This window comes from Maniola jurtina, chromosome 21, assembly GCF_905333055.1.
Source record: "Maniola jurtina chromosome 21, ilManJurt1.1, whole genome shotgun sequence".
NCBI lineage: Eukaryota > Metazoa > Arthropoda > Insecta > Lepidoptera > Nymphalidae > Maniola > Maniola jurtina.
The window spans coordinates 8,216,333-8,242,097 of NC_060049.1; the positions used below are offsets into that span (position 1 = coordinate 8,216,333).

Genomic DNA, 25,765 nt, shown 5'->3' on the forward strand with positions numbered 1-25,765 from the left:
CAGTTTAACTGATTCTGACGAAATTTGGTACAGGGTTAGCTTATATCCCGGGGACGGATATAGGCTATTTTTTATCCCGGAAAATCAAAAAGTTCCCACGGGATTCCTAAAAACCCATCCGTTTAACCGATTTGTATGAAATTTGGTACCGAGGTAGCTTGCGTCCCTGTAATTGACATAGGCAGCTTTTTATTCCGGAAAATCAATCAATTCCCACGGGATCTTTAAAAACCTAAATCCACGCGGACAAAGTCGCGGGCATCCTCTAGTTTTTGTATAAAAGTTTTTCTCATAATGTTTCCTACGTCATTTTGATACCTCTTAACTAAATGCCCATTCATACATTGGTTCAAATGTACTTTTTATCCTGCCTTGTTAGCAAAATAATAATCATCTCGGACATACAATTAAACCTGTTGCAAAACAACGCCATGTCGAAGCCAATTAGTCTTCGGTGTATGCGAGTGCTTTATCCAACTTTCCTGAATATCATAAAATAAATCAAATAGAAATCCCAAAATGGACATATCAGTTTATTCACATATCTAACTGAATGAATCTTCCATTCTGGATCGGGATTTTAAAGGGAATATATTCTGTTTACCCATTTCCGTTAAATAGAAAGTCCAAGGTGTGCAGTGAAAAATTCAAATATACGGTCATTGGAGAGAGAGAGCTTTAGCAAAAGGATTTGCATTGAGATGGTCCCGGAGGACGGCCGTTTCAGGAATGCTTTAGAGTTTAGCCGATACATGTAGACTTTTACGATATTTCGTCTATTTTATACGCGGCTCAGTGCTCCACCATAGTTACGAATATCTTCTGGCGTTTGAATAATTTTGTTAGTTCGAAAAATGTGTACCAACCTGACTAGAAATTTTTTTCAGTCAACGCTACTCTTATGACGACAATCATGCCTAGTAACAATAACGATTGTCCTGCCAATAAACAAACTAAAAACACTTTTTCACATTTGAAAACTGCGCTATACAGCCGCCATATTCATTTTTTCAAAAATATATTTTCATATAGTCACTTTCACTTGGGATGATGTAAGAATTCTGACGATACCAAATACATCCGAATCTATTCAGGCATTTAGAAGTTATAGAGAAATATTATAGAAGCTCACATACAAACACCCTGAAAACATTACACTCCTTTTTTTGGGCAGTTGTGTAAAAAGCAATGATGAGGTCTGCGTTAAAGCGCACTTTTTTAGAAAGTGGCATATTCACTCTTACAGTAAAGGCATTCAAGTTTATTGTTTCACTACACAGGTAAGTGAAAAATATTCTATGCACATTGCACAATGTTGCTAATTCTGTTGTACACAAATCACTAAACTAAATTGTCACAATCAAATCTAGTGCCATTCTCTTCCTCAAGGAGCATTATGCAAGGGACAGCAATAGATTTAGACCTGCCATTTTGATTTAGTTTAGAGATTATATACAACAGAATTAGCCACAATATTACTTAGTTATTCAATATATTTAACGGGTTGCGGAAATTAGCACGCCAAAAACATTTTAAATGCGCAAAATCGGTTAAAACTGTACTAAAATTCCACCGTTCAGAGCTCATTGTACTCGTGTACATACAAATAAAGGGCAATCGAGTGGGAATCATTTGAATAATACATGAGCGGCTAAAAGGACGCATTTGGGCTTTTATCGCCAAATTGGAGTTACGCTGGAAAAATCATTGCTCCGTGTATGTGATTTGATACTGCCAGTGGCATGTGTGAACTGTTAACATGCGTTTATTGAGCCATAAATATTTTGTGACTGGTATCACAAAGAAAGTACTAAATTCTGATTTTAAATACTTAAATATGCAATGCAATAAGGTAAAAAAAAAAAAAACCAAAAGATAGAAGATCTAGACCCAATATGGAAAGAACAAATTGGTGTGATTCCGCCTGGTGTGAATACATAGAGAGGATGGGAGAGGATAGTGCTGGGTCGCCCAATGTAAACCCGCTGGTTTGACTGAGTGAGTAATAGACTTGTAAGCCTAGACAAAATTCTAGAAGCCACGTGTGGAGCCGTGTAGTAATAAAAAATTATTCTGATCGTCAATTATTTTATGACAATAATGAGTGTAGGGAACACAACCGGTGTACAGTCAGCACAAAAGCTATGTTGGCACCCGCCAGTACGAGTGACTATGGGTGGGTTCAAACCTAGCTTTGTTGCTGACTGTACATAGTTAATAGTTACATAGTAACATACCTAGTGACTTTTTATCAGAATACATATCTGTTAAAAAACGCAGGCTATAATTATATACGTACCTGTTTTTTGCCTCCATATCGTTTTCCATACTTACCTCATTTAGGTACACCTAGATTTTTTGTCTTGATATTATAATTTTACTAGCGACCCGCCCCGGCTTCGCACGGTTGCAAATTAACACAAAACAATATTAATTATAGAATGTACCGGCTATACCTACTCATATTCGTACTTACATCGACTCAATACGTGAGTACATAGCCGGTACATTCTTTACTTAAAATGGAAATCACTCACGATAGTTTAAACATTAAAACAATATGAAACTTTAAGTATAAACATATCCTCTTGAATCACTCTATCTATATCATAGTTTAAAAGATCTAAGCACAGACAGCGGGAAGCGACTTTATTTTTAACCCCCGACCCAAAAAGAGGGGTGTTATAAGTTTGACGTGTGTATCTGTGTATCTGTCTGTGGCATCGTAGCTCCTAAACTAATGAACCGATTTTAATTTAGTTTTTAGTTCAAGAAAATCGGTTCAGCCGTTTGAAAGTTATCAGCTCTTTTCTAGTTACTGTAACCTTCACTTGTCGGGGGTGTTATAAATTTTTAATTTACACTTGTATACTAAGTATGTAAAGAAGTACCTAACTATTGTAGGGCGCCAACTGTAGCCACATACCCGTTTTTGTCCCAATTTTATTAGTATTAAAAATCTTAGGCCTGTTAAATCCATTAACACTTTACAGGGCTACAACACAATGAGTCGACTACATAAATCTGTACCGTAACAAATCATACAACGAGCAGAAACAACGGAACATAATAACAAAGATATGAAAAAGAGCAGTAAGGGCCGACGCAAATACGTGAATAAAAAGCTCTACATACGGGACCAACATCAAACTCCAACTTACGTTTCAATCGAATTGCTAATTCCGCTAGCGGCCGCTACCTTTTAAGGATGTTGTTAGACTTAATGACACGCCAGTAAGTTGATGGTCAAGTTTTCCCAACTTAGAATTATAATTGAGCGGGCTCTAACTTAATTATTATCATAAAGTACTAACAAACTTAGTGTAAATCTAAATTTTAAACGTTTTGAAGGGTAGTGGGTTTGTCTTTCGGGATGTCTGCTGACTCGGCCTTCAATTCCGACTTCCGAGCGAACTGAAGATCGATTTAGTCCCATTTAGAACTTGAACAACAACAATGCTTATTACTTACTACGTTCAAATTTCGAACGTAAGTTGGGAGTGGTGAAGTTGGTCCCTTGTGTAGTCTTTAAAGGCGAGTCTGTTCGGTTAGTACCTAAAGGCAGGGGAATTATGGGGACATAAAAATGGAAGGGAGGGAAATAAGAGACAATACCAGGGGAGCATGGCTCGTTATGAAGTCCCTGAACGTAAATATGTATTACCCAAGACATTTCCCATTCAACCGATTTCTTTATTCGCATAAAATAATGTCGGCATGCATTAACATCTCAACCTATCGCCGCCGCTCACTACTGAGCGCAGAACTCCTATCGGGTACATATCACGATTAATTTGATGTTTTTTTATATCCCACATGAGTTGACTATGACTCATGCAACTGAGTCGAAATATCGGCAAATAAAAAACATCAAATTAATCATAGTATGAACCCGTTGCCTACAATAGAATATAAGTTCGTGGTTTTGCTGCGAAATCCTGAAAATACCTAAAGAAATACTCTCTTACAAACTTATTAAGATACTATATCTTCAGCATTCGGCCGTTAGAAACACATTCCTAAGCAATTGTGCTGGTATTTGTAGTCAACAAATAAAGAGAGACCGAACCGAATTGGTCTGTCTGTTGATAATGTCTTCTGTGGGCAATCTAATTAAAATAAATTGCCCTCCGGTGTTTCGAACGGGGAGTACACTTTGCCGGGATAGTTAAAAAAACTGTTTGCGCTGTACGAACGAGGCGATAATGTTTGGTCGCTCGCTGGCTATTGATTAGTTCCTGCCATTGATATGCTAAACCCAAGATTTTAGGGTTCCGTACCTCTAAAGGAAAAAAGGAACCTTTATGAGATCACTTCGTTGTCTGTCTGTCTGTCAAGAAACCTATAGGGTAATTTCAGTTGACCTACAATCATGATATTTGGCAGGTAGGTAGGTCTTATAGCACAAGTAAAGGAAAAAATCCGAAAAACGTGTACTTACGAAATCCGAATTTTATTTTTTGATTTCTTGTAATTTTGAATAATATTGACGTTCGTAAGAATTCACACAAGCTTTAACAGAGCTCTCTCCGTCACTTACTCCATACAATCGTAGTTCCCATTTCATTTGAATATTAAGCAACCAAAGTCCATGAAATTTTGCAGACATAGTCTAGAAACTAATATCTGTGTCTGTGGTGTTTTAGATTTTTCTAAAAATATGTAGTTTTAAAATTACAGGGGCTCAAAGATTTGTATTTTTCTTTAAAAAAAGGCCCAACTTTGTGCTCGTTTTTCTAGACAACGAAGCAATTTAATGAAATTTGGAAAAACCACAGACCTAGAAAATTTAATGAATATTATGTAGTAAAAAAATTATCGTTATATATTTTATATTGTTATAATTATGTGGGAACTACGAAAACCAGAAATTACACCCAGAAATCTTGAAAATTTCGTGCTGTCTCGATTTGTGCAAGCGGGGTGGTGAAGTGCGGGGGACGACACGTGAAACTGACAGAAACTGACAGTCTAAACACACGGGCCACATTTAGACTGCACCCAACTCCAAACTTGTCGATAGGTCTAACTAAATACACTGGTACATTTCAACTTGCGTTAGACGTATGCGTTACCTACCGTTATGCGTAGACGTTGCCTGTAGATAAAAATATGTCTCATGTTTGCTGGCAATAGCGCATGCATCAAACCCTGCAAGTTGCAACTCTCTTGCAACCTATTCCTCACGCAATACGCACAGCTTTAATATTATAATTTTTGACAATGTATACTATATGTAATGCCATATCACAGGTCACTCTCTGATTTATTGCTAACAATTTACTTCCAAATGCAAAGAAATCTAAGTGTGTTGAATTCACACTGCCCAATACCAGGACCTTAAATGACATAAATTCATTGATAAATAATCATATGTTGAAAATAAAGGAGAACCCCGTGTTTCTCGGTATAATGTTAGATGCAAAGCTTCTATGGAACACCCACATATCAACACTTGATGGTAAACTCAGCTCTGCTGCTTACACTGTTAGAAAAATTCGACAGGTACTGACGTGGAAACTGCAAAAATTGTATATTTTGCTTATTTTCACTGTATTATGTCTTACGGACTCTTGCTATGAGATAAAGCGGTAGATATTGAGAAAAAAATGTATTACAGAAAAGGACAGGACGTGCAATTTATAATTTAAAACCGCGCGCGGCCATACAATAAAAATATAAGGAAATAAGTACCTTATCTATTATCTTATAGTAGCTTCTAAATATATTTACAACTAGCTAATGCCCGCAGCTTCGCTCGCGTGGATTTAGGTTTTTAAAAATCCCGATCCTTTCATTTCCCAGAACAAAAGTTGCCTCTCCGTAATAGCCCGTCCCCGGGATGCAACTTGTTTCTGTATCACGTAAGAATATTTAAACGGATGATCCTTTTCAAATCCCGAGGGATCACCAGGATTTAGGAATGCAATTTCTTACAGCATCAGGGTTGAGGTCAACGACAAAGTGTTTACTTGGTATAGATACCTTCAATATCAATTAATAATCGACACTTTTTAAATCCCATTAGCTTTAGTAGTCAGGTCCCCTGCAACATCAGGGTTGAGGAGTTGGAATCCAAATTTTTTATTGAACAATGTCGCAAACTTTCTTTATCGATTAAAAAAACTACCCAAAATTACGCAGTTAGGTTACCTGCCAAATTTCATGGTTTTGAGTCAACGGGAAGTACCCTAGAGGTTTTCTTGACACACACGACAGACAGAGAGATAGACAACAAAGTGATCCTATAAGAGTTCCGTTTTTCATTTTGAGGTACGAAACCCTAGAAAACGTAGGATCGGCATTCCGAACCAGTGGTAAATTTTTCTGACCATCCAAAAACACTTTGAAGTTTACCTAAAAGTTTACAGGAATAAAAATTTATCATTGTATTCCATTCCATTTCATTCTATTCCATTCTGTTCAAAGATAAATAGATAATAAAAATATTTGTCACCGAAACAATAATTTACGATACATCGACCAATATCAATTTTACTGATGACAATCTGACTATTACCAAAGTGAACGACTACTATAATATCTATTATATACGACTAACATAATATTATGTATTATAAATTGTGTGCCGTTTGCATTCTCACTAGGTTCTCATTAAGTTTGTTTTATTTGGTTAAACTTTCTGGCATTTATATTGTTATGACGTTTAATTGGCAAACAGTCTGTTTATTGGCTGAAACTCAAAAATTCAGCCAATCACAACAAAGAAAATATTGTAATAATGATTGATGCAGCTTTCTGTAATTGAAAACAAAATATTTGACATTAACTTGAATGTGACAGTGTTTTCCGAATAGGGTTGCCAGAGGCCCCGTATTTTACTGGTTACCCCGTATTTCAGGATACAGAAACCTGTAATTATGAAAATAAAATACGGGGCAAATAAAACTAAATATTTTTAGGGTTCCGTAACTCAAAAGCAAAAAAGAACTCTTATAGGATCACTTCGTTGTCTGTCATTCTGTCAGTCTTTCCGTCTGTCCGTCTGTCCATCTATCCTTCTATCCGTATGTCATGTGTTCATGAACAAATATTAGTATTTTCAATTTTCAAAGTAAGATAACTACATATATCAAGTGGGTTATCATATGGCAGGGCTTTACCTGTTCATTCTAAAACAGATTTTTATTTATTTTTATGCATATTTTTTTAATGCATAACAGTTTTTGATTTCTCGAGTAAAATGTCGGAAAAAATACCCGAATACGGAACCCTCGGTGCGTGGGTCTGACTCGCACTTGGCCGGTTTTTTAGAAATTCAGCAGGAGCTGGCTGGCGAAATAAAACACTGACGTTATGTCCAGTAGAAAGAATATTTTCCTTTTGCGGCAATGCGTAGCCGAAACCCACTCGATATTGATCATGGTCGTAGCCAAGGCGGCGGGGCTTGGTTTGAGGATGTAAGCCTTTTTTTATACAAGTTAGCCCGTGATTTTAATCTTTTCTAGTGGTAAGTGATGATGCAGTCTTCTTGGCCGTTAGGGCCATACTAACCATATAACTAGCCATGACCGAAGCCTCCCACCAGACCAGAAATTTTGAAATGGCGACTGCGCCTGAGAAGCCGTCAAAAACCTAAGCCTAAAATAATACTTACACTATTTCTTGCATTTGCTTACCAATTTTTTTTTGGAAATATATCAAACATTTCGCGCTCACTTCACTCGCGCTTTGAATTTCTATTACTTGGTGTAAACCCCGCAATTTCGTTTGCATGAATTTAGATTTTTAAAAATTCCGTGGGGGATTTTCCGGGCTAAAAAGCCGCCTAAAAAAAATGTCTGGGATGCAAGTTACCTCTGAATAGTAAGTACCAAAATTTTGGTAAAGAAGATGGGCCGTGAAAGGGTAGATAGGCAAATAGATATACTGTCGTATTCGTAATATTAGTATGAATAGGAAGCTTTAAAAATAAAATCTTGCTATGGTTACACTCTTTTCCCTTTCACTTTAATTTTTTCTGTATTGAACCAAAAACACTTACGATCACTGCGCTCGCGCTTTTTTATTGTTGTATTTTATCTCACTGTCAAATTGAAAGGCGAAATTCCACTAACCAGGTAATTAGCCCATAAAGTTGAGCGAATGTTTTTTTCCTCATGACAGGATTCAGTTCTGGCCCTAATAAAACCTCTCCCGCAATCGATTCCTGGCTACGGCCATAGTATTGATACTGTGAAGGTGGAATTACAAATTAAATGTAATTTTAAGTTGAAATGAAAATATTGTATGCATGAAATGTATAACATTTTGCTTTACAACACTAAGAGTTTTTAAAAGCTATTTAAATAAATAAATCTTTTATTTAAAACCACATTGCAAACACAGTTCACCAATCAAGACACGGCAACATACAGAGAAAAAATACAAAACTTACAAATAAACTGAAATATCTGAATAGGCTTTCCATGCATTTCAGAGAGAACCACCGCCTATTTCTTCAAATACTTCAAATTTTCAAATTTCTTCAAATCTAAACCCCGTATTTTTGATGGTGGTAGCCTGTAAATCAAAAAGAGCCAGGTGGCAACCCTACTTCGACCTAGACAGAATGAAAAATTGTTTTCATTACTCGGTATGCCTACTGCCATAGTGTGACAGAAAGTGTGACGGTAGTTGTGACCTCTGATTGGCCGACTCTCTTTCACTATTTGCTAAAATTGATGATTGCAACAACAATTTTTTCTTTTTTGTAATCGAAAACAGAACACGGACGTCAAACAGGTTGACTAATTGCAATCATTTCTGACCGGCTAACATTGTTCCGCTAGTGGCTCAAACTCACTGTCGCAGCAAGAACATGGTAAATTCAGCCAATCACAGCAATTTGAAATTTGGTTATCACAAATGTACCGATCTAGGAACCGAGAATGCACGAACCAGGGCAGATAGAGATAAGAACAATAATATCATACGTAGGAAATCGACGGGGGATCGTTGACAACGATAGCCTTAATGCGCAATATGCCGACAAATTGACATTAAAATAACGCATTTTCTATCCGATATAAGAGGACTGAAGATCAACCCTAAATCAAAATGATTTCTTACTTTGTAAGCCAAATTCTTGTAACTAACTTTTTGTATTAAAAGAGATTTCATTTAGTTACATTACTAAGGAACTGTGTATCTTTGGTGTTTTATATCAATGGTCGCTTAGTCCCCTGTGTACCAGCGGTCTGCACCGACGTTACGTATGTATTTCCCCTGGGGATGACGCGGAGTGATGAACTCCGAGCTTTTAAATTACTTTACTTCGTTATTGAGAAGTAGCACGAAGTAGTCAATAAATACTTTCGGTTCAACTTGAAAGATCGCGACCATAAAACGAAAACTATTTTCATCTACACTAATCACAAAAATTGGTCAAGTGCGAGTCGGACTCGCATACGAAGGGTTCCGTAGTGTACCATGGTAAAAGATATTTTAATATTTTTATGTGCAACACAGCAAGATAATGAATGACAACAGCGCCATCTTTGTGTGATTAAGTAAAAAATATTTTTATTCAATTAGACTTTTGAATCGTCAAGACCCACTGTTTCGATAAATTAATTTTTTCTTGAACACTTTTTTTTTGTGAATTAACCTCAATTTCTCTGTTTTCGCATTTACCTATTTCGTGATTCTAGGCCAACGGGAATTATCCTATAGGTTTTCTTGACAGACACGACGGACGGACGGACAGACAGACAACAAAGTGATCCTATAAGGATTCCATTTTTCCTTTTAAGGTACGGAATTCTAAAAACCGGTCAAGTGCGAGTCGGTCCCAATCCTTTAGGGTTCATGACACCATATTTTGGGTGTAAGAAATATTTCATTCCCGAGCTAGAAATCGCAACAAAGCGCAAAAGAAAACCACAAAAAATGTTTGTTTGACTTGATCAACTATACATTACAGTCGCAAAATAAATTCCTCTCAAAACCTTTAAATATTTTAAAAGATTTTCCTTCCTAATTTATAAAGAAATTTAATAAAAATGGCAAAAATAAAGATTTTTCCACAAGTTTAATTCAAACAAGGGTTCAATTATTCTTTGATCGGGCGTCCCTTCCAATTTAGCTTCCTACGCTAAATTATTAAAAAACGCTTTGTGGACTTTTGCACTGCGCGATCTGAATTGGAAACTCTACAAATGAAGAATGAACATTTTATATTATTCTTACTAGCTTTATCCCGTGACTTTGTTCGCTTGATTTATAGCAGGACACTCGGCGATAATAGAGCTATCTATCAGTGAAAGAGTTTTTGGAGTTTATAATCATAATTAATTTAATATAAGAATTTATAATTTATTGTGACATAGATAAGTTACCAGCTAAATTGAAAAGCTATTTAGCTGAGTTTGGGTCTTTTCGTTGGCAAGATTTTAAGGCGTTATTTTTAACCCCCGACCCAAAAAGAGGGGTGTTATAAGTTTTACGTGTGTAGCTCCTAAACTAAAGAACCGATTTTAATTTAGTTTTTTTTTTTGTTTGAAAGGTGGCTTGATCGAGTGTTCTTAGCTATAAATAATCCAAGAAAATCGGTTAAGCTTTTTGAAAGTTATCGGCTCTAGTTACTGTAAGCTTCACTTGTCGGGGATGTTATAAATTTTTAATTTACACTTGTTGTAAATGTTTATTGTGTTTAACATGTGTTGGATCAGCAAATTAAATTATTTATATTCTAGTCTATCCTAAAAAATATAGATGGCGTAGTCCGCCATTAACTTGCCAGTTTTTTAAATAAAAGTGTTAGATAAATCTTGTACTATGGTACAGAACCCTTCGCGTTTGAGTCAGACTCGCACTTGGCCGGTTTTTTCCAATTTTATGCTGCACTACAGTTAAGTAAAACGTGGGCGTTTACGATAATAATAATCCTTGATACACTCATTTACCTGCCCCTTTTGAGTTCTTAAAGGACCTTTTAAGCCTGAATCGTTTGAGCGATTCAATTTATCGCCACTCGACTTCTGCAGTGCCCCTCACTTTAAAGCGTATTAGCTTTTTATTTAAATTTTATATCAAAACTTCCTTTAAGAGTGAAGGAAATGAGGTGTATTCTTATAATTAATTGTGTTAATCAAAGAAACAATAAAATAAGTGACGGAATTTCGAAATTCGCCATCTCAGTTTTTTAACCCCCGACCCAAAAAGAGGGGTGTTATAAGTTTGACGTGTGTATCTGTGTAGCTGTGTGTCTGTGGGTCTGTGTATCTGTGTATCTGTGTATCTGTGTATCTGTGTATCTGTCTGTGGCATCGTAGCGCCTAAACGAATGAACCGATTTTAATTTAGTTTTTTTTGTTTGAAAGGTGGCTTGATCGAGAGTGTTCTTAGCTATAATCCAAAAAAATTGGTTCAGCCGTTTAAGAGTTATCAGCTCTTTTCTAGTTTTCTTGTAGAAAAGAAGGTTACATAACCGTTAGGTTCATAATATTATGTCAATTGACGATTGTCAAGCTGTCAAGATGGACGTTGCCTAGATATAATAATAATAATAATAAACATTTATTTCGGACTATTTCATCCATATAGTGTTAGTAACAGGGTCTTATGAGATATACATAATTATTTATTTGAAAATGATTTGTCGGGGGTGTTGAAAATTTTTAATTTACACTTGTTCTTATTTGTTGTTATAGCAGCAATAGTAATACATAGTCTGTGAAAATATGATAGTATCGCCCTGTGGAGATTGGCCTATAAGAGTTGTATCGAATTTGGTGGCACAGCGAGACCATCGCCGCGATTCTGTCGTCCGTGGAGACGGCGCCTTAGGCCTACGCCACACTTGACGGAAATTCCGACGCCGAACTTGCGCGTCGGACATGTTATGGCTTATAAATGACTAGTGGACGGAACAGATGCTGAGGGCGAGCGGTCCGCGACGGAACGGCCGATCTTCCACGTAGTGTGCCCGTTATTATTAATTTATATGTAATAACATGTATTGGCGTTCCGACGCGGAAGTTCGGCGTCGGAATTTCCGTCAAGTGTGGTGTAGGCCTTAGTAATAAGGTCCCGTTGGCACCCTTCGGGTACGAAATCCTAAAAGTGTACCTATGGTCCTAAGTGTTCTTTGCTCTAAACGTACTAGACGTAATGTAACGCCAAATTAGACAGTTCTTATATTTTAACACTGTGTCAAATTCGATCTACAATTTACAATTTCAATTTACATTATTTTTCGATTATGATTAGGTATTACGATTTACAATATAATATATTGAATTTCGAAATCAGGGCATCTTACAACGTATTGGAATGGTTATTATCATGATACAGTACTGAGAAAACTAATAAAATCTTCAACCTATTTGTAGAAATATGCAAAGTTTACAAAAGCAGTTTGTTATAACAACAAGAATTAATGTAGTACCACGTTCCCGCCGAGTTACGAGTATCCTAATAAAGAATAGAAAAGAAGTGTCTTCCGGCGTATTCTAAAATGAAACTTATGTCCTATTCTAACAAATTTAAAATGCACCACTGATAAGTTTAGCATATTATGCACCGCATCCCGTATAGCTACTATGGTAAGTTTAGTCCATACCACAAAACCGCAAGCCCGTAATTCCGTTCACCACTTCAACTAACTTTAACCACTTCAACAATTCTGTATTAGAAAAGAAAAAAACGTCTTCCGTAGTAACTGCAGTGAAATTATAAACAAAAAGAACTCAGTCAGATTCATTATTAAAGTATTGAGCTACTTTGTAAAGTACCAAACTAAAACTCTGGATTTACCAGTCAGTCAAGTAGGCAAGCGCGCTGCTCCACCTTAGGCTACATCTTCAACCATTATTTGGTGGGATTGCAGTCAAGCGAGAATGCCAATTTAGTTAAAAACCAATTAGAACGGGATTTAAGATCCTTTTATCCGATGTTAAACATAATTCGCCCTTGTCGATTATATGCTCCATTAAAAAGAGTAAACATTTGCCGACACCCCGAAAAGAAGCCGGAAATTGGGTCAATGTGTATCGAGTAGCTATTTAGCGTTCGTGTTGCGGAGAGGCCTCGCACATGGCTGAGTGGGCGTTGAGAAAAACTTCAGACCCGGTATTATTGAGGGTAGTTATAAAAACAACGTAAAAAGGCTTTCTCGTTGTGGTTCAATGGCTGCTTTCTGTTTTTGGAGCTGTGAAGTACTCTCGATAGATGAATTTAAAAGAAAATATAAACAAAAACAATACCTGTTTACCTTTTCTTAGTAAAACCTTATAAAACTTTTTATCTGCGTTAGCGTAGGATATAAACGTACAGTTTGCCAAATTGTAAAGATGGTCTAGTTAGAATAAACTCTTTGAGTTCACTGAGTAGAGCACATTTTGTGTGATTCATGTCTCTGCTAGAAATGCTTTAATTATAAAAAAAAAATCAAAAGAAATTTCTTTTGAAAAATTTTTATATCACAATATTTAGTGGCCCCACTGTACTATGTATAATATGCTATGCCCAGTTAAAACCCTACTGTTTACTAATCTATTACACTGATCGCGAGCAATTTACTGTTATCCATTGAGGAGTTCTGTTCTCCATCTCCGAAGAGATCTGCAAAATTCCATGGACTTTGGTTGCTTAATATTCAAATGAAATTGGAACTACGTTTGTATGGAGCGAGTGACGGAGAGACCCCTCTTAAGGTAGTATAACAATAACTTTTTGATAGTGTTCTTGCATCTCGTCAGGCAAATTAAATTAGTTTCAGTGGACAACTGCAGATAATAACATTTTCGAAACAATGCGAATTGAAGGACCGCTGCGCTCTACAATGGCACAGTGAAGAGCACACTTCCCTTTGATTCCAGTGTTTTAGTATTCAGGGATTTTGGCATTAGTGGTCGTTGCAAAGTTTCACAAATTCAGTACTAATGAAGAATTCCGTTGTTCAAACGCGATAAAGGTAATTAAGGAAACAGTTCTAACTTGTGGTAACTATAATATCACATAAAATTTAAAAACCCCCAACACAAAAATCTCTTTAAGAAAACTACAAAAGAGCTGATAACTTTCAAACGGCTGAACCAATTTTCTTTGATTATAGCTAAGAACACTCTCGATCAAGCCACCTTTCAAACAAAAAAAAAACAAAATTAAAATCGGTCCATTCGTTTAGGAGCTACAATGCCACAGACAGATACACAGATACACGCGTCAAACTTATAACACCCCTCTTTTTGGGTTGGGGGTTAATAAAGTATGTTTTGCAAGTTTATACGCTATGGAAAAAATATAAATTGGACAAATCGTACAATGCCCCTAAACATCTAATGCTAAGATTTCGATAAGGCTTCCTCATCGAATGGATGTGGTAACGGATGTCTTCCACATTTTTGTGAAGTGTGTCCGGAATGAGTCTTTAAGAGGGGTCTCTCCGTCACTCGCTTCATACAAACGTAGTTCCAATTTATCATATTAGTCTCTAGAATATGTCTGCAAAATTTCATGGACTTTGGTTGCTTAATATTCAAATGAAATTGGAACTACGACTGTATGAAGCGAGTGACGGAGAGAGCCCTGTTAATTATTACCTGCAGTATTTTAAGATGTACTAGACTTTAATGTACTTCTCGAGAAGTTTAATAGACCTTTATAAAATTGTTGTAACATTAAGACAAAATTAAATCTAAATATATAAATCGAGCGCAATTATAATAATTTAGAAGCGAATACTTAGTACAATAATTTATCCCATTAAGAATAAACATTACGAACATCTCCACACTGGTTTATTATCATTATCAATCAAAATGAGGGTAATTCTAATTAAGCTCTACTCCCATGTGATGTTATTTATACCTTTTCATTCGGGTGCCCTCGACTGGCCCTTCAGCGTCCGCTCGTACGAAATGACTGAAACATTGGTCTCAAAGGGACTCAAGTGTGTACATACCGCCTACTTATACCTTGCAATACCATACAGCTTAGCTTAGTACAAGTTGGACATTTCGACAACGTTGATATTTTTCGTGTACCAAAATACTACAACATCAAAGCATGATGGGCCTTTTAGCTTTTAATACTTCACTCGTTTTAAAGTCCGCATTCGTTCGTACATCTGCTTCTGAGGTTTTTGTCGGTTCTTCTCAGTAGAAGAATGCTGCTTCTGCTGCTTTCCGAATTGATGGTAGAGCGTTGACATACTCGTAATATCATAAGTGATACAAGCTGTCCTAAAGAAATAAATTCATTTCATTTCACCTACCGCCAGCGCGCAGCCTGAAGCAGAAACATTGTAAGGCAAAATCGAAGACTGAATAAATGGCTGTAAACAATCGTTATTAGGTCCCTATCACCAGAGTGAACTAGAGTGAGGGAACTCTCGGTTTGATCCTGAATCGACGATATGTCAAGTATTAGGCTATGGTGACATAAAATCAAAGAAAAATAGGGCTACTTTAGGGCTCCATTCGTCAAATGTACCAACATATGGATGACACCTGCCAATGACATCGAAGCCACGACGTTTTGCTAGATGTTCCCTCACTGTCGTGAACTGTGCTATTACTTTGACTTTATAGTGGTTCGATGTTCTATCAGCGTTGTCGAGATTGCCAAGTCGTACTAAAGGTGCTGTTGATAGGCTGTGGTCGCAAATTATGCTTATTTCAAGCTTATTTGGTATCCGCCACTTGATTTTTCAAGTTCCTACTTACCGCTTTTTAACCAACAGCTCATCGAGTTGTATTTGAATTTTATGGATATCTCCCCTATGTAAATCTCCCAGTTTCAAAGGAGAAAATTGCTTGTGATTTACTAGCGAATTTAAAGGCTCTTTCAAAAGGTTTTTTGAATAAAAAAAAAACGTGTCTATATTAATATCTTATTCTTAAAGTACAAATTGCTTGTAACTCAACTTGGGCGCCAGTGGGAAGTTTTTTTCATAAAGACTCATCACTCATCATATATAACTCAAAGAAAACTATTTTCACTAAAAGGAAATAGGAATAGAAAACGGAATTCACACCGCGCAGATTGAAGCTATAGTCAAGAAGGCACTAATTTAGTCATCGTGCTTCCAATTAGTACAGTTTAACAAAATTACTAATACCCAGTGACAATTATAACTGTTAGTAACTTTAGTCACTGTTAGTTACTGCAACACAGTTTAACAAATATACAGTTAGGCAATAAACGTACAATTTACTACAAGGGTAGAGCAATGATTGGAAGTTAGAACCATGAAAGTGGTGCAAATTCTTATTATTAAATAGCTGGGTTTATTTGATTAAGCGTCCACTATTCATCAAGTGATTTTTTAATTATTACATGATATGATAGTCCTTGTATCCTGCTTTCTTAGACATGAAATCGCCTGCCCACCTAGTTAGGACCGGCGCACATATGGCGGAGCGCAGCGCAGAGCAATTTTCACAGTCAAAGTACTATCGACATTGTCCTCATTGAAATAATATCTAAAATCAATGGTGCATCCGTGCGGATACTCGCGCATCCGCGCGCAGTCCCGCGCGTCCTCTGGTAGTAATTCGCGTAATGTGTCACACGATTAGAAAACTTCGCGGGTATGCTCTGCGCTGCGCTCCGCCGCGCTCCGCCAAATATGTGCGCCGGCCCTTAGAGGTTAACGTGGTGGCATAAGACTGGCTCATGAAAGTTCTTTAAATTTTTTTTTCAACTGTTGGACGTCTATTGTTTAAGACGATGACTATGACAAAAGTAATAGTCCTATAGCGGAACGCGGTGTTAGTGTAAATTGACACTGGATAGACGGTAGTCCTACTGCATGATTGCCAAACTGTGGCAGTGGAGACCAGTTAGTCACCGTTAATCTAGAGTTTCTTGCGGTTTCTAATAGATCTATATTGGTCACGAGGCAGAGGTTGATTATACGTCTCGAATCCGTTTAGCGCCAATTAACCTAATATTCCTATTTCCTACACCGAAGAAAATAATATAGACGGCCATATTATTATTTATTTATCTTGTACATTAATATATATTATTGTTAGTAACTGTACTCGACTTCATAAAGATGTTCTTTGAATTACTTGTAATGGCACTAACACAAAGAGTTTGAAGTGGTTATGGTGTCTTGGATCGTTAACAAAGCACAACAAGACAGGTGGTCCAAAGTAACAGGACGCAAGATCAGGGCCCCAAGTCTGCTATTTTACATGATTTGTCATTGAACTACAATGCAATTTTAATTCAATTACCATTGGTTCATAATTTCGTAGTCTACTAAATTCACAATGGCCGACCGATGGTCTTGTAATTGGATTGCAGTTGCATTGTAGTTGGTATTGCCATTTGCTCAAAAAGCGTTTGCCAAAATGAGTCCAAAAAAAATAATACATATTAAAAACGTTTATTTAAGCTAGATTCGATTATAAATGTTATCTATTTGTGTTTTAAAGATTAAGCCTTAAGTAAAATGATCATAATAAGCCAAAAAGATAAATTTTAAGTGCGATCTAAAAAATAAAATGTCAAAAATAATTATATTTCATCTGTAACTGTCGAATTGACATTAAATGTCAATGTCATTTGATAGTTCTGCAATTTGAATTTTGATTTTTGATTTTTGAGGCGACTTGCGAATACCTACCTAGGTAGACAGAATATTTAAATCTGTGAAGTGTGAATATTATAAGGGACTGCGAAAATGGTAGTAGTGGAGCAGATTTCGTCGCTGCTAGACTATTTGGAGAGCCATTCCTGTCACTGCAACCGCACCAGTGACGGGGCAAAGCCTGGCTAAGCGGCGTTCGCAGGCCAGGCTTGAGCAGATATCGAGGCCAAAATGCAGACGCATTTTGGCTCAAGCCCAGGCGACGGAGAACTTGGCTGCAGCAATTGTCAGACTGGGGACTGCAACAAACCAAGCTGCTGCTAGGCTGGCTGCAGCAATTGAAAAGTTTGCTGCTGTATTTAGCAGGACAGCAGGAGGAGCAGGAGATGCAACGAGTGTTGCATTCCCCTCGAAAAAGGTTGCCTTTTTATTCATTTAATATTTAAAAACAATTTAGTCATTATATTAAATTGAATAAACAGTAGTTTATTGTTTTCAGAGATGTCGCACAAAACAGCTATCAGGATCAGAATCTGATGACTACATTCAAGGTACAATTTAGTGTCTGTTCAAAGAAATTAAATGGAAAGTACTCTGGTAATGGTGTCAGATCAGCAAATTATTATCAATTACTATGCTTGGAGTTTCCAATATTAATCTAATCAAATATTGAATAGAAACAGACATTACATTGTGGAATTCCATGTTATTTAAAGAAAAATTAATATTCCTATGTGGCGCTATAATCGCTAAACAGTTATGCGGATTATAGGAAAGAAATATTATTTTTTCTTTAAAAATCTAATCAAAGTCTAGTCAAAATTCAAAATCATTTATTTCAATTATTTATTATTAACTTCATGTATTTCTCCACAGCCTGTTGATGAGAGCCTGCTGCAGCACCCTACCTTCAAGCAGACCTTGGTTGACTCCGTGGCTTTGTGAATGCTGTGCTTCAATAGCACTTTCCAACTCGGCCCTTGAATTGTTTTCATCCTAAAATATACAATAATGTTGTTTATTTCATAATAATATTACTCTTATATAAAGGATGTTTTACTCTTTTTTATGTTAAATGAATAAACATATTTGTGGAAATTTGTATTTTTTTTTAAGAATAAACAAAAATTAAATCACATGCCTGTTGCAGACGAAGAGCTTCCACAGGCATGAGTGGAGGCACGTGTGTTGGTCTTGTTTGCAATACTGTGCAAAATATAACATGCATTTACAATCTTGCCTGTGGTGATTGGACTGTAATGCAAAGCATGTGCTCTGAGCAAACATCTGAAAAAAAAAATTTACAACTAAATACCCAAACTATTGCTAAACATGATGAAAAACCCTTGTAAAACCAAACAAACACTGGCTTAAAAGCAATGACAGCACAATGGCGCATCAATGATAGTTCAATGGCGATCCAATGGTCATTGCAACTGTCAAACTATTAGCAGACTACGCTTAAATTCGATCATTGACTTGTCATTAAGTACGGGACTACCAATTATTTACAATTGTGTCATTGAAGTGCCAGTGGCACGCCATCGGAAAACAATTGTGACGCCATTGAATTAGTAGACTACCAAAATTGCTAAAAGTAACAATTAAGATGTCATTGATAGACAACTGAAACACAATTGCAATAGTAGACTTGGGGCCCTGAGTAGTGGTGAGCCACTAAAAAAATGTCTATGTATTATATTTTATTTAGACAGAAAAATAGTTTTTCATTTTTCAGCTTTGAAAAAACTCCTTTGATAAAAACTGCCATGCCCCTTCCAGATTATCCCGCTTCCATCTTAGACTGCATCTTCACTTACCACCAGGTGAAATTGTAGTCAAGGGCTAACTTGTATCTGAATAAAAAATGTAGATGAAAATTAAATGTTATGAAAATACACTATGCTCTAGGTACATATCTGAAAGGCGAAAAGCTTCTAGACCTATTCAGAATTCTGAACGTACTGTACCATTTCTAGACCTATTCAGTATTTTGAATTCAGTTCACGTATCCTATTAATCTAAGACCTAAGTCAAGGCACTACTGTACGAGAATCAAAACACGTTGCAGATGAAACAAACAAACAATAATACATCAAGCAACGGTAACCGAACCGAATTTTGATTATAATTTGCAACTTTCAAACTTATTACGTATTTAATAGGGTTTAGTTTTGGTTGTTCTTTGCATCAAGACTGCTTTGTATGCAAGAGGTAGCTTGCATGCTGTGTTGTATGCAAACATGGCTATTTGCATTGTTAAAAATCATGTGTTATGTGACCCTTTAACATTGATCAATGATGATTGATACTAATAGTCGAAAAAAACCTGGTACGATGGAGGCAGGAGGAGGCCATAGAGAAACCTTTTGAGTTTGGACTCATTTGTGTGGGCTCAGACTGAAATCTACAGAGCATGCTCAAAGTAGGTACGCTCTATCGTATAGATCTTGACCCATTAACATATCAACATAAGAACTGTGGCGCTCGGCACGCTCAGATGCGCCCAAACGCGCTGCACTTCCTCTGTGTTTTTAACCCCCGACCCAAAAAGAGGGTTGTTATAAGTTTGACGTGTGTATCTGTGTGTCTGTGTATCTGTGTATCTGTGTATCTGTCTGTGGCATCGTAGCGCCTAAACGAATGAACCGATTTTAATTTAGTTTTTTTTGTTTGAAAGGTGGCTTGATCGAGAGTGTTCTTAGCTATAATCCAAAAAAATTGGTTCAGCCGTTTAAGAGTTATCAGCTCTTTTCTAGTTTTCTTTTATAAAAGAAGGTTAGATAACCGTTAGGTTCATAATATTATGTCAATAGACAAATGTCAAGTTGTCAAGATGGACGTTGCCTAAATACATAATTATTTATTTGAAAATGATGTTTTGGAAAACTCAGATACTTTGGATCGTCGGGGGTGTTATAAATTTTTAATTTACACTTGTATTTTCAGTCGTCGATGTCATCAACCGATAAACGTTCACTGCTGGACATCGGTCTCTTGTAGGAACTTCGAAACGTGGTTTTGCGCCGACTGAATTCAGCCATTGACTGCAACTCGATGTTGTGAGTGCATCTAGTAGAAGGTCTGCCAACCCTGTGCATTCCACTGAGAGGTTGCCATTTCAGCGCCTTGGAACCTCAATTAGTTCTCTGAACTATGTGCCCGCCCATTGCCACTTCAGCTTGCAATCCGTTGAACTACATATTTTGGTTAAGTTCTCTGGTATTTTCTACGGATCCCTGACATTTCTGATTTGTTCAGTGTACTTATCAATTTCAACTTTATCCCAAATTAAGGCTGTACTGAACGCTTCGGGCCTTAAAGCTTTAATTTTATTTTATCGAAATCTGTTCAGTAAGTTGCGCTATACACAAGAAGTTTGAGAAGTTAAACATTGGTCCAATAAACTGCGAGAGAAGAAGTACCAATGATTGAAGTATTTCACAATTTTCTGTTAAAAATAATATCGGAACTGCTCGGGGAAATAAACGGGAAAACTATCTTTCCGAACTTATCAGAAAACTTCGAACCTTCCTCTTGTAACTTGTTGAAACTTGTGAAAATATAGTAAACGCTTGAGAGCTTATAGTTCCTAATCCTCAAAGTAGCTACTTGCAATATTTCCCCAAGTTCCTTCATATTTCCAATTTCTTAGAAAAGCAGACGTAACATTAATGCCACTTCGGATTTCAAGATAGAACTTCAATTTTATTAGCGGGGGCGTAAAATACTCTTCGATTTGAAGTGAACCTTTTCAGTCCTCCTGAACCTCCTTTTTTGAAGTCGGAAAGAAGGAAGAATTTCAGAAGAAAATAAAAATTGGTCAAGGGCGAATCGGACTGATACACAAAAGGTTCCGTACCATCGTAAGGAATAACACTTTTTTGAATTTTACTCAGCAATTTTGGATTTTTATTTATTTTTTGTTATATCGGCAATAGAAATACACATTCATTGAAACTTTTAACTCTACCTATTATGGTTCACGAGATACAGCCCGCTGACAGACAGACGGACGGACGGACGGACGAACAGCGTTGGCTTAATAATAGGGTACGGAAACCTAAAAACGATTTGTAATTTGTTAGGTTTTACTCTCTTTAAAGATGATTCAAATTGAAAGAAGATGTTAAGAAGTAATTGGGTCAGGAGTTCAAAACTGTTCGATATTCGAGATAAGTATACCTTTAAGTAATTGTGAACCTTCGAACTTAGTTACTTATCAATTATTCAGCACATCAATATTCGAACAATTTGTGTAATACTCAACAGATGTTCAAAGCTGAAGATTTCATCAAAATAAGTATAATACTAATATTATACAGCCGAAAGTTGCATGTGTGTGTGTTTGTGTGTGTGTATGTTTGTTACTCTGTCAATGTTCTTTCACGCAAAAACTATTGGACGGATTTTGCTGAAATTAAGAATGGATATAGATTAGGTATGCCTACGCACAACGTCACACATTGGATTAACACATAGGCTATTCTGTCCAGGAAAATCAAAGGATTCCCACGGGATTTTAAAAACTTTAACCCACGCGGAATAATATTATCACGATATCAGGATGAACAGGCCAGTTTCTTGGCAATTTTCAGATCAATCATAATATTATCTGAATCACTTGTCACATGCTCAAGATCCTAAAATATTTTCACAAAAGATTTATCGACCTTTATTTAGGTGGCGAACCGTGGAAGTTTACCAATTTTCTTGATATTTACATTCAATCTGAAAGTTCAAGGATTTTCACACTCCCGTGAGGGTATTTCGTTTACACGTTGAATTCTATTGAAAATGAATAACATGAGATGAAATCTGTGGTATGTATCTTCATCATTTATCTGTAATGTTGCGGCTATATTAAGGTTAACATCAATGCCCAACGACGCCATAATTATCGCGATAATCAACGCATTCAACTTCTTCAGGTAAAATCGTCTAACGCCAAACGGCATTGTGAATGCCGTTGATCGTGGCTACATCTACGTTTTACGGGAAACGCCGTTAAACATCGCGTTGTTGGCCGTTAATGTGGCCGGGCATAACCCTACGTTGGTTTATTTAGCTATTTCAGAAGCAGGTTTTTTCGAAGCCACACCACCCTAAATTCTAATTTACTTTCAGCTAATAATAATGCTGAACTTATGACTTAGGGAATTAGAGTACAACGTAGAGTTCTAGCCTGTTAAGTTTAGCCTCTAAGTTAAGCCGAGTTTCTTGCTGGTTCTTCTCGGTGGGAAAGGCATTCCGACCCAGTGGTAAATTATTTTGACCATTCAAAATCACTTGTAAAAAATTAATGGAATAAAAATATATTCTATTCTAAGAGCTTGGATATCGACCTGAAAGGAAAGAAATTCTTTTTTATTAGTCAGTGCTTTTGAATGGTAGGTTTGGAAATCGGAATGCAAGAAAATCGATGATTGCTCTTTTCAAAGTATACAATATTATACTATGTTTAAAAAAATATAGCATAGTACATAGTGACTGTGGCAAAACTGATAATACACCCTATCGTCTAATGGACGCCTTAGAATGAAGTCTTGGGTGAAAATTTGATATTTGAGTTTCATTCTTGAAATCTGAAGTCGTTCGCTCAGTCGTTCGCTCTCGTGAAGTATTTCGTCCACGTCTCGATTTCATATCTTCGGCGATCGGCGAGCGCTTTCGACGACACTGCAAATATTGGACTCGGAAATTGGATTCTCAAGTAAACTACAGTTCTCGTTACATTTATTTATTGTATGTTTGCGTACTCATTCTTTCTGTATACGTACCTTCTTGTGCACACTGAAATAATGGGATTTAGTTTAAGATTTTATATTGTATCTGACTCTATAAATTTGCCTAACAATTTCTCTTGGAACGCAGCTCGCGACTTCAAATGAACTGATTCGCGTTATATTTAAATCTCCTTCGTGGAATGTTCTGAATTGCATTGTTCTGATAGAAATCCACTTTGAAGTATTTAAACGAATACACCTACTAACACTGATTGTTTCTTTGTTTTCGTTATAGAAACATAAGTTTAAATATTAACAGCTTTTTTTTTCTTTTGTTTCCAGGTACCTACCGATTAGATGGTTTCAGAATACGCTGCAAAAATTTGTAAGCGTAAAATACCTAATATTAAAACTAAACTACGCTGAAAACTAACTTAAGTTTTAGCTTTTTTTTTTACATACATCGTTTTTTTTAAATTCCCCACATTTTTTGTGGATAAATAAAAGGAACACACCAGTGTCTGTACAAAATGACTGAACTAAGTGTTATCAATATTCAGAATCATCAAATTATTACTTTAAGTTATTCTAATTGAATAAAGCCCAATTGTTTATCACGGATCCTTATCTTGGGGTCTATTAGACCCTTCCATTGTCTCTTGGAGCAATTACGAGCTCTCGCCCTTCGGTTACTATTGGTGAGATATAAACTAATTGATGGCTAGTACCCTATTACAATGTGTCTGTTCTAACAATACAATAATTATATTACTTGTGTTTTGATAATAATCGATTATTTCCTGATAGGCCATTCTGAAATATTTTAGAAAGTAGTAAATTAGGACATTCGAGTATTGTCTTCGTAGCTTTATACTTCGAGGGCTGGACTCAAATCGAATCGACGGGATAGAAGAATTTTAGTCATACTTATTTATTTATTTTTATTCTCCATGTATTCTTCATGTTTATTTATATAGTTACAAAGTATAGTAAGTAAAGTAAGTAAAAATATGGAAGAAGCAGGAACATAACAAAAGCTTCGAAGATTTGGTTTGTTCAAACACTAGATTTTCCATATTATCTACATTAAGATCCCTATTCACCCTTGACCTAAAGGTACCCATATTAAAAGTGTAGGGGAAACCGGAAAACTGATAATGATGCCGTTCCATGTCCTAGCGGTTAGAAACGAGGAGGCAAATCGTTTAGTATATGCCCGTGCGATTACGTACGGGTGTAAACCTTGACGGTGCCTTGCGGTACGATAGTAGAATTACTATAGTTCGAGACACCCATTAGCTAGTTGGAGCTAGACAATCGTAATTCATTTAACAGGGCTCTCTCCGTCACTTACTCCATACAATCGTAGCCCCAATTTCATTTGAATATTAAGCAACCAAAGCCCATGAAATTTCGCAGACATATTCTAGTAACATCTGTGCCTGTGGTGTTTTAGATTTTTCTAAAAATATGTACTTAGTTTTAAAATTACAGGGGCTCAAAGATTTGTATGTGTATTTTTAAGACCGCGTAACTTTGAAACCGAATATCTTAACGGAAATCTGGAAAACCACAGGCATAGATGTTAGTTCCCGGAACGTTTCTACAAAATTCCATTGAATATGATTGGTTAGTATTCCAATGAGAGACGAACTACATTTGTATGGAGCGAGTGACGGAGAGACCCCTCTTAAACAACGTTCTATTTGTTTTGATGTACCGCTACATCAAAAGTAGCGGCTCTATCAGTCAAGTATCGTGTTTTAATTACAGCTACAGTTACACAGGACTCAGTGTAATGCTGTCGCTAATGATGCGTCATCAGTGGCCAGCTCCATCAAAGGGCCATTTTACCATAGGAATGTCCATCGCGTCCGTTATCGGAGCGGCGTAACTCACGACGAATCGACTGTGACTGATGGGGCTCTCGATGCTTTATGTTAGGTAATGTAGGTAACTACTATCAGGAAATGATCATGAGCCTTATCATTGCTTTCGGACATCTATATATCTATATCTAAACATCTTAGATACCTACATATTATAACAAGTGTAAATTAAAAATTTATAACACCCCCGACAAGTGAAGGTTACAGTAACTCGAAAAGCGCTGATAACTTTCAAACGGCTGAACCGATTTTCTTGGATTATAGCTCAGAACACTCTCGATCAAGCCACCTTTCAAACAAAAACAAAAGTAAATTAAAATCGGTTCATTAGTTTGGGAGCTACGATGCCACAGACAGATACACATATACACACGTCAAACTTATAACACCGCTCTTTTTGGGTCGGGGGTCAGTACACCCTTCTACACCATCTTGTGAGCAACTGAAAGCTCAACAACATACATAAAACAACAAATAATAAAAAATTTAAAATGGCAACCACGAAAAAAAAATTAAAAGTGATAATTCTTGTATGATGGTACGAAACCCTTCGTCCGCGAATCCACCTCGCACTTAACTGGTTTTTAATAGAATATATAGCT

The 25,765-nt window shown here is 36.5% G+C and overlaps 1 protein-coding gene and 1 long non-coding RNA gene across 2 annotated transcripts in view; both read left to right on the top strand.

The window, feature by feature from the left end:
• LOC123876427 (ubiquitin-like protein 3) overlaps positions 1 to 25,765 on the top strand; it is a 191,144-nt gene that overhangs the window by 109,764 nt on the left and 55,615 nt on the right. The gene's annotated exons all lie outside the window — the stretch shown is intronic.
• On the top strand, positions 1,317 to 18,338 carry LOC123876435. Its single transcript, XR_006798356.1, has 3 exons — positions 1,317 to 1,482; positions 3,308 to 3,321; positions 18,326 to 18,338. It is a non-coding gene; the product is annotated as an uncharacterized LOC123876435 (long non-coding RNA).